Source organism: Lonchura striata, chromosome 7 (genome assembly GCF_050655825.1).
Source record: "Lonchura striata isolate lonStrDom1 chromosome 7, ASM5065582v1, whole genome shotgun sequence".
In the NCBI taxonomy this organism is placed as follows: domain Eukaryota; kingdom Metazoa; phylum Chordata; class Aves; order Passeriformes; family Estrildidae; genus Lonchura; species Lonchura striata.
Window position 1 is genome coordinate 4,630,779 of NC_140709.1, and position 9,059 is coordinate 4,639,837.

Here is a 9,059-nt window from a genome sequence, read left to right on the forward strand (position 1 = left end):
CGCTGTACTTTTTGACCCTTCAGAGTTGTCACCCATCTTCTTGTGGCTATTTTAGGAAACTAATCTTTGAGGGGGGATTTTAGTGATGCTCAGTAAGAACTCATACATTTTGCCACTCATACTCTCATTTGCACAGAAGAAATGTGCAGTACTTCAACAAATACTGAATAATTTCTGGTTCAAAATAACTCCCTTAAATTTAAAAACTTGTGAAGAAACTAGAGCTGAAAATAAGGGTTCAGGACAAAGCTCTTCGCTCACATTTATTGTGAAATGTTATGAGACAAAGAAGTATACCTGCTAAACACTGCTTTCAAAGTGTTTCACAGCACTTTTATACTGCAGCTTTTAAAATATAAGGAGCAACTGTAAACCATATATAATGTATTTGTCTTTTTTTTTATATTTAAAATTAATAGCTGCAATGAGTTCGCTTTTCTGATTGCATTAGGATTTGTCCATGTTAAACATTCCCAAGGAAGACTCATCCTTTATGGATTTTTTTAAGAAAGAGGCCAATCTAAGAGAAGGCAGGAAGCTTGAGAACTATCCCGAATGCACGAACGAAAGAAACAAAACAGACAAGAAGTTTAATTCTATCTCAGAACTGCATTTGTTTTCAGCAAGAGTAGCTTATGAATCTTTGAAGTTAGACCAATGTGAATAATTAGAGTAATTAAGTCTAGGAAAAAATTCAGACACATGGAAAAAGAATTAATTTCTGACATTCCATTTCATGGCTGTGCATGCTTGTCCAGTCCCTCCCAGCAGATGCATTCTGTGCTTTCCTGATCCTGGGTTGTTACACAGCCAGCACGACAGACAAGATAAATAAGTCAAAAATCAACCCCACAAAAGCCAGGTAATCTCTCTTTGTATCAGTGACCCAGCCTAGAGCAGGTACAAGGAAAGAAAATGGAAAAGGGATGGAGCAGGAGGGCAGGGAATTCCCGATGCTTTCAGGGGATGCACCAACTGAGGTTAACCCCAGGTCCTCAAGAAAACACATCCTGGCAAAAATGGGCAAAGCCATTGTGCAAGGTGGGCATGAATAAAGAGACATTTTTCATTGTCAGTCCACTGAAAACCAAGAGAGGAAGAATCAAAAATCACCTCTTGCAACCTGCAAGTTGACATGATGTTTTGAAACCTACCCTGAATTCCTATTTTAATACTCAGCACAACTGACCTTATACCAGCAATTGCTCCTGTCATCACATTAGCAGGAACCTCACTCATTAAAACTCCTCCCCTTTTGTGCATCCCTAAAAAAACATCCCAGATTAACACATTGCTCAAAATTCCTTGCATTTAGAACTCTTTTATCTAAAAAAATAGTCTGCACAGCATTTTAATAGAGGCTTTAAAAGAATAACCCTAAAGAGAGAAAGTAGCTCACAAAACTCACCAAGGCTCACCACTGCCATGGGAGGAAACCTCAGATGTTCTGTTAAAGCCTGGAGTCGATTGCTTCTCACAACAAAAGTGTTCACACCTGGGAAAAATACTTAGCTTTAGTATCAAGTTGGTGTTGTGCATCTCTAATACTGTTCTGTGTGCACAGTATCTCCAATAAATAAAATAAAAAGAAGTAATGCTGTGCTATGACTTCAAACACAAGTGGGTTCAAAAGCACAAGAACCTCAGACATGGGGGAAGAAATACAAGCAGATGGAGGAGGAGCAGCTCTAAGCATGTCAAAGCAAATAAATAATTAGATTAAAAAATCCAATTGAATTTAAAAAAACTCAAGGTGCTTCTCCTAGGGAAACTTAGGTTCCCCTAACCTAAATTGGGTTAAAAACTGGGTGAAGAAAGTAGAATTTCAGTGTCTGCTGTTATCTTCTCCAAGGTGTCCCATGTCTGGCAAGGTACTGAAAAGCCAGAAGAGCTCGAATTAATTAATTTAATTCTATTCTTAAGTAGTCAGTGCAACAATGCTACAAGAGAGACACATGACTTCTCTTAATCAAAGCTGGAGAGTTAATCCCCACACTGGAGGGGATGACATTCACTCTTCTCCAGTCTAACCAGCCTATTTTCCCATTTATTTAGGTTATTCTGTATTTATGTGTGTATTTAGGTGAGATTCTCACCGCACTAAGCTATAAATGCTGGAGGAAAGAGTTTCTGCCTGTTCATAAACAGTGTACCAGGTGTCAGGGTTGCAATTCAGCTGTCAATGGCCAAGACTGAATTGTGATAATAGAGGCAGAATTGCATAAAGGAAGTTCTCCTCACTCTTGGATTAGATTATTGCACCTTTGTCTTATTCAAGGTTTTCTCCTTTATAAAAAGGAAAAGAAAGCCTCAGTTCTGACTCCTCTGACAAGTGATAAGGAAAATATGAACATGTTGGACTGGGAAGAAGTGGCTTGTAACTCTGGCTCTGTCCCAAAAATCTGTATGATCTGGAGCAGCCCCTGTTCCCCTCGTGCTTCTAGGGAGCTGACTCCCCTCACACACATCCCAGAACCAGCAGCTATAAATAAAGTATACAAAGGACTGCAAACCTGCCGAGAGAGTGTTTGGCAGGCAGAGTTACCCCTCATTATATTTAAAACAACAACAAAAAATAATGCAAGGATAAGATCCCAGGGAGAGCATAAAAAATAGTGGCAATGAACCTAAAAAGGCACCAAACCTCTCTGAATACCATTTTTAACTCCAAAGCATAAAGTTCTGTACTTTAAACATTCTTTTAAAAAGCAATGAGGCATTGGTTCTGCCAGTAACAGCCACAGTAAAATGCAGCTTTCTGAAAAATAGGGAAATCTTACAATATTTTTTCTTTTCTTTTCTTTTTTTTTTTTTAATAGTGTGTCCTTGGAAAACATCACTCAGTAATTATGCTTGTGCTGTTGCATATTTTCTGTGTTGCTCAGGCTCCTTTGTCTGAGCCAGGTGTCTGCATGAAGGGAACAGATCCTCAAAAGCAGTTAATACCTTGCAGCTTCACTTGATGAAGGCATTATCAGCTCTGAAGAAAGTCTCCCCTGTCTCATGATTTAACCATCGCTGCATTCACAAAAAAATCTAATGCAAATAATTTATGCAGACAAGCTAACAACACCTGCAGAAGAACCTTCCTGGTCACACTGGTCCTGGAGAATCTCCATTTTTAATTTTCCCTGCTCCAGCTGGAGGGTCACAGCTGACAAGAAGCAGGCAGAAAGCTTGGAAAAAACCCTGAGCCAAATGCTCTAAGATGCAGCAGGTCTTTCTAAGGGAGGGACCTACAACCAGGTGGACCAGCAGAAAAAGGAAACTAGAAATATTCACATTTCACTTGGCAAGTTCTTATTGTACACTAAGAAATAATTTTGGAGCTCCTTAAAGGATAAAAATGCCTTTTTTAAGGATTAATTGGGAATTTCAAAGGGCTCTTAAAGGGTTTAAGCATTCTTCCAGCACCACAGGGAAAGCAATAATTAGCTTTTCTCAGCCAACCTGTACTTTTGAGTGCTGAACAATAATGAAGTATTTTCCATATCCCTACCTCCACAACGTTTATCCTCATCCCTGTGAGCCAAGCTCAGGCAGCCAGGCTGCAGGTGGCTGTAGGCTTTGCTAATGTTAAGAGAGGTATAGGCACTCCTCTGGGGGGAATTAACTGTGAAATATACAGATCAACTAAGTAATTCTTAACCTTATTCTTTGTGGAACAATTCATTTAAAATGCCCTTATTATGTTAATCCACCTAAAGCAAGTTTCATAACAAACAAGCAGCCACAACCATTTTCTCTCCTAAATAAAACCAAAACAGAATATGTAAGTGTATACGTTTTGAAAGTTTTTTTGTGTTTTTTTTTTTTTTTTTTTTCAAAGTATCTTTACTGGCAACATCAGGATCAGTGGGAGGCAACACAGAGCACCAGTGAGACAGTATCTGCAGAGGTTTGCTTGGGTGAATTCATTATTGCTTGGCAAACTGAGCACTTTCCTCAGGAAATATTTTGTCCTTTGGAGTTTTTGATTTAAACATACTTAGTTGATGCAGCTTTTTTTCTAAGTGTCTCTTTCTTAAAAGCGCCTCTGGCAAAAAGCAGAGGATAAAGGCACAGCAGAGCCAAGTAACCCAGGATGCACTTGCAGCCTGTGTGCCCCTGCTGTACCCCAGGAGGCAAGGGCAGGAGGAAGGTGAACACTTGGCTGCATTGTCCTTGGGCAATCACAGTTTGGAGGGGGCACAACCCACCAGGAGTTCTGCACTGCCAATTTTCCTCTGTTAAGACTAAAAATGTGAATTCTCTCCAAGGGAGCCCAACCACCCCAGCCACTCACCCACACCTTCCTCAGCACCAGGCTTGCTGCAATCACCCCTCCCCTTCCTCTCCTTCACTTTTGAATGCTTTGCTGCCATCAGAGATGTAATTCCTGCCACCTGCCCCACAGGGCAGCCTGTCCCACCCTCACCTCCAAAGGCCCATCACATTAATAAATGCTGTGCCACAGCAGGATGGAGGCTGTCTCAGGCTGCCACTGCTTGCACACCAGGTACAGGCTGGAGAGATGAGGCAGACCAGGCAAAAGCCCTAAATATTTTCTATCATGAACATCGAGTAATGGATAAAATCTTAGATCCCTAAGAATTAAACTCATGGGAAAAGAATAAAACTGTGTGATGTGAGCTACGCAAATCCATCCAGGTGAAAGAACATGAATTGGACTTTTTCGGTGCTGCAGTAGACTATGCAGATTGGTATGCAGACTCCAGCACCTCATTGTAGAGGTTCTCAATTTCCAGAGAGCAATAACTGGATTATCTGGATGAGCTGGATTTATCCCAGCAGCCACATTGTGCTGTCCATCCAACACACTGAGGGAATCCATCCAGACCGTGTCAGTCCCTGGGACTGTCAACATCTGAGTTGGTGCAGTTTCCAAACCAGCATCCACACAGTGAGGGAAACCTCAGTGCTGCAAGGAATTGAAGCTTCTAACAGCAAAGCCCCTCAGGGCCATCAGCTCCCTGCTCATCCAGGACAATTTTAAAGTCAGCTGCCTGTGAGAGCATCCTGCAGGTCACAGTCACAGGGAGTCCCCACTCCTGGTCACTGCCAGCAGTGACAGGGAGCCCAAAGCTCTGCACAGGCATTGGGAACTCCCTCATTCAGTTTCTGGACACCTGGCTCTCAGAGCAGGACTGCACAGTGTAGGTTTGAAAAAAGCAGAGGCAGAAGGGGAAAGAGTTTATGTGGTTAAGCTGAGTGTCAACACCAGAGAGGTTAGACCTAAATATGAATATAACCTATTTCCTTCCGAGGATGTATTTCTTGCCCACTGAATGATCAGTTAATCCTCCTTTTTATTCTCCTCTCTTCAGTGAAAATCCCAAGTTATTGCAGGTGTTATCCAGGGACACAATATTCACAGTTCCATTTGCTTATGTTTTACTGCTCCCATTAAAATCTGTACAAAGTTTAGAGGCTGAACTTGAATTGTGCCCTTACTGGAAGCAGCTTGAACCCCTCCGTTCTTCACTTCCATGCTACAAAATGAGGAATATCCCCAGAACTCTCTGAATGAGAAATGAACCTCTTGCATAATTTATTTTCCTTGTATTTTCCTCTCTTATTTTTCTTTCTCTATGTCCCTAGCCTTGCTTTTTATATACCTTTCAAACTTCAGCATATGCATAAACCTCATTTTGGGCTCATCTTGACTTGCTAATATAATATGCAATCCATGCCTTCCATCTCACCAAATGCAGTAAAAGAGCAGAATGCAGTAAAAGAGCAGAATACTTTTTTTCTGAGATGTCATGTAACACAAGATATGCAAACTGTCTCTGATTGGAAAGAAGAGATTATTTTTCCTGTCAAATACATATGCTTTATGTACATTGCTTGTTAGAACAATGTTCAACAAACATTCCATTTTTAAAGGCTAGAATATGCCGAAAATGAGTTCTGCATGCAAAATCTTAGTGTATAAGAAGAAAGACTGGAGTACCTCACAGTGCATTCTGTTATCAGGAATGAACATGGGCAGCGAGAAGCTTCTGAGGGAGTGGAGACTGCCAAGTTTGTCTGGAGAATTTTGGGTTTGTCCTTTTTTTATAATGACCCGTGTGGTGGGGAGGGAAAATACGCGGTGGCAGTGCCAGCCCTGGTGCCAGTGCTAAGAGGAGGGAGGAGCTGCTGTCGGGATGCAGTGGCTCTGTGCAGGCTCTGTGCTAGCCACAGGATTTAGCCAAGCTGTTCCTGCAGATGCCAGTTTAATGCATGATTTACCTGGCTGGATGCAGCTCCTGCCCCAGCGCTGCCAGCTCCAGGGTTGGAAAGCCGCGCTGCCCCGGCGCTGCTCCGAGCTTCCACCCAACCCTCTGCCACCCCAAAAAGGGAGGAGAAAGCTTCCTGGATTTTAGTCTGCTTTGTTTTAGTTGGTGTTTGTGTTTTTTGTTTGTTTGGTTTGGTTTGGGTTTTTTTTTTTCTGAGCTTTTTTGTGTAGCTCTGAATGCTTGCAGATATTTCTTTTAATTTTCTATTTTTCCTCCAGATGGGCTTCTACTAAAGACTACAAGAAAACCAAGGAAAACACATATAAAGAAAGGCTTTTTGAGCCAGACAGTGGGACAGCACATGCACTTGTCATCTCTCCATGAAGCATAGGCTATTAAAGATGCAATATTTTCACTATATCTCGGCTGCAGTATAAATGACTCCAGGTGAACGTATGCAGCTGACCTTCCATAAGCATTTCCAATACCCTTCAAAATATCACATTATTTACCAGTTGTGGGAAAGTGTTCTTTAGTAAGCAGCACAAAGCAATCACAGTGGTTTTGGAGGTTTTAAAGGTTTCCTAAGGAGCCACAAGTGTCTGTAAGATGCCCTTGGGGCTTCTGTTTTGCACTGTGATTGTGCAGTGTTTTATTTCTGTCATAAAGTGCATACAAAGGAAAAAGGAAAGAAGTAATCTCCTACAGCTGGAAACCAAATTACAAGACTCTCTTATAATAAGGAGAGATTTTCCCCAAAGTGACACAGTGGGACATTAAGTCTTTGAATTTGATCCTACCTAAATGAACAAGAAAAAATTCCATTGACTTTAGTGGTAGAGGATCAAACTCCAAAGGAGCTATTTAAAATATTATGTAGGTGATGTATGAGTGTGGTTTCATATATGTTCATTAAGTGTCTTTTTATACCCTCCTCCCCTCTGAAAATGCTGCAAAGATATTATCAAGTTCTGTGATTTCAGTGTGTGCTGATATGCCAAAGGTACCTCTAAGAGCAGTGTTTCTGTTGAGGTGCTAACTCAGATGAGCTTTATATTAACAGGAGTTCACAAATAAGATTTTGTTATCTCTGCTCCTGGCAATTGTCAGGGCACACTGAAGCATTATTAACATTCCTGCAATCAGCAAATGAAACACCTCGGTGCTGACCATGGGATCCAGCATTATCCCTAATTTCAGTTCCAAACAGTTTCCTTCTAATCTTTTAGCACTACTTCCAGAAAAGAAGGAATTAATATAGTGTGAAAGCAGAGTTTCTGAGAAGGACTCTGAGGCATCTTGAATCCTCTTTGAAATAGGAAAAAAAAAAAAAAAGTAATGGGACCTGCATCCCATTACATTGGTGTGACTCACATTTAGGAGATTCAGCTTCTATGGCTGATTTTACAGAAGTCAATATTTCCTACTTTGCCACTCCATGAATACCAAATGAAAAACTTGGATCTGAGCTCAAATGCAGAGGAAATAGGAATTTTACAATTATTGAGGATGAAAATGAGTATAATTTAAATTAATGCAATGAAAAATGTTTGTAATACACCTGAATTTACCTTTCCTATTTGCACTAAACTGAAGTTGCTTGCACTCACCTGTCTCAGGGTTATACTCAAAAGTATATTTGAAGGAAGGAATTATAACTTGGGAAGTGAAATTTTTCAGTCTTATTTCAATTAACACAGTGTCTTGGAAGAACTTGGATTTGTCCTGACTCTTCTTCAGCTCTGGGATAGTTAATGAACTGCAGAACCGGGGTTTAGCACCTTGGAATATTTTGGAAAGTCATAACTGTCTCATTGTAAGGCCTGATCCAGAAAGTGTTTGTGTTCATCTTCCCATTTACTACAACAGACTTTAGAAAATATTTAAAAGGAGTCAGAAAGTGATATGAGAGAAATCATGCACTGAGTGCCTGTTAAAAGAAGAAACAAAATAAAACTGAGATAATGGCTTGTCTTGAGAGATTCCTATGGGATAGGATCATCCTTAAATAAAAGCTGTTAAGAGCAGGCCTTCTAATTTTGTGGTAGTTGCTCAAGCTTTGCTCTTCCCACAAAAAGAACTTTTAGTTTACAAGGTAGGGTATAACATCTCAATATGGGATAAACCAGGCAGCTTCAGGATAACAACAGATGAAACTAAATAAACTTTGAAAGGTAAGGGAAAAAAAAAAAAAAAGCCTTTTAAAAGTAGTGTCCTGGACATCCAAAGAAGAAGATTATTTTGTAATGCAGTTTCTTAACAAAATCCTTGCTAATAATCACATTCCTTTAAGCTCTGAAGTGCTGCTTTCATACAGACAGGCAAGTCCAGTCTGCCCTAACCTGAGCTGACCATTTCAGTGAAACCCAATCATATCTCTGACAAAAGGAGCTGCCGTGGCTGTTTGGCTGCTGGCAGTGGCTTTATCACTCCCCTCCCTTTTGTGGCTGCCTCTATGCAGAGGTGAGGCTGTCACTGCCACTCTGGTGCTGGGACCTCGGGTTTTTTGTCTCCTACTTAGCAGAGTTTTACCTCAGTGCTTTGAATCACTGCTTGTGGGATCCCGAGTTATTTAAAAAAGTAACCACGGACTGTGGCTGTGCACAGGTTAATGGCTGTGATGCTTTGCTGCTCCCAGGTGGGTCCCATCTCTGCCTTGCCCATCTCTGTGATCCCTCATTCCTCCTGCCAGCTCTGCTCCCCAGCTTCTCTGTGAGCTTGCTCTGCATCACCTTCAGGAACAACTCTTTTGCTGGGTGCTTTTTCTACTGCCGTGTGAAATTGGATTAGAATTGTAGAATTACCTCGTGGAGGTGTCTGCAGGGCAGCAAAGCT

The 9,059-nt window shown here is 41.1% G+C and overlaps 1 long non-coding RNA gene across 1 annotated transcript in view; it reads right to left on the reverse strand.

Annotated features, from left to right (window-relative positions):
* Window positions 1-7,572, reverse strand: part of LOC146766869 (uncharacterized) — a 29,066-nt gene extending 21,494 nt beyond the window's left edge. Inside the window, exon 1 of the long non-coding RNA XR_014956671.1 lies at window positions 1,409-7,572. This is a non-coding gene — a long non-coding RNA (uncharacterized LOC146766869). The remainder of the gene's footprint in view (window positions 1-1,408) is intronic.
* Window positions 7,573-9,059: the final 1,487 nt, after the last annotated feature.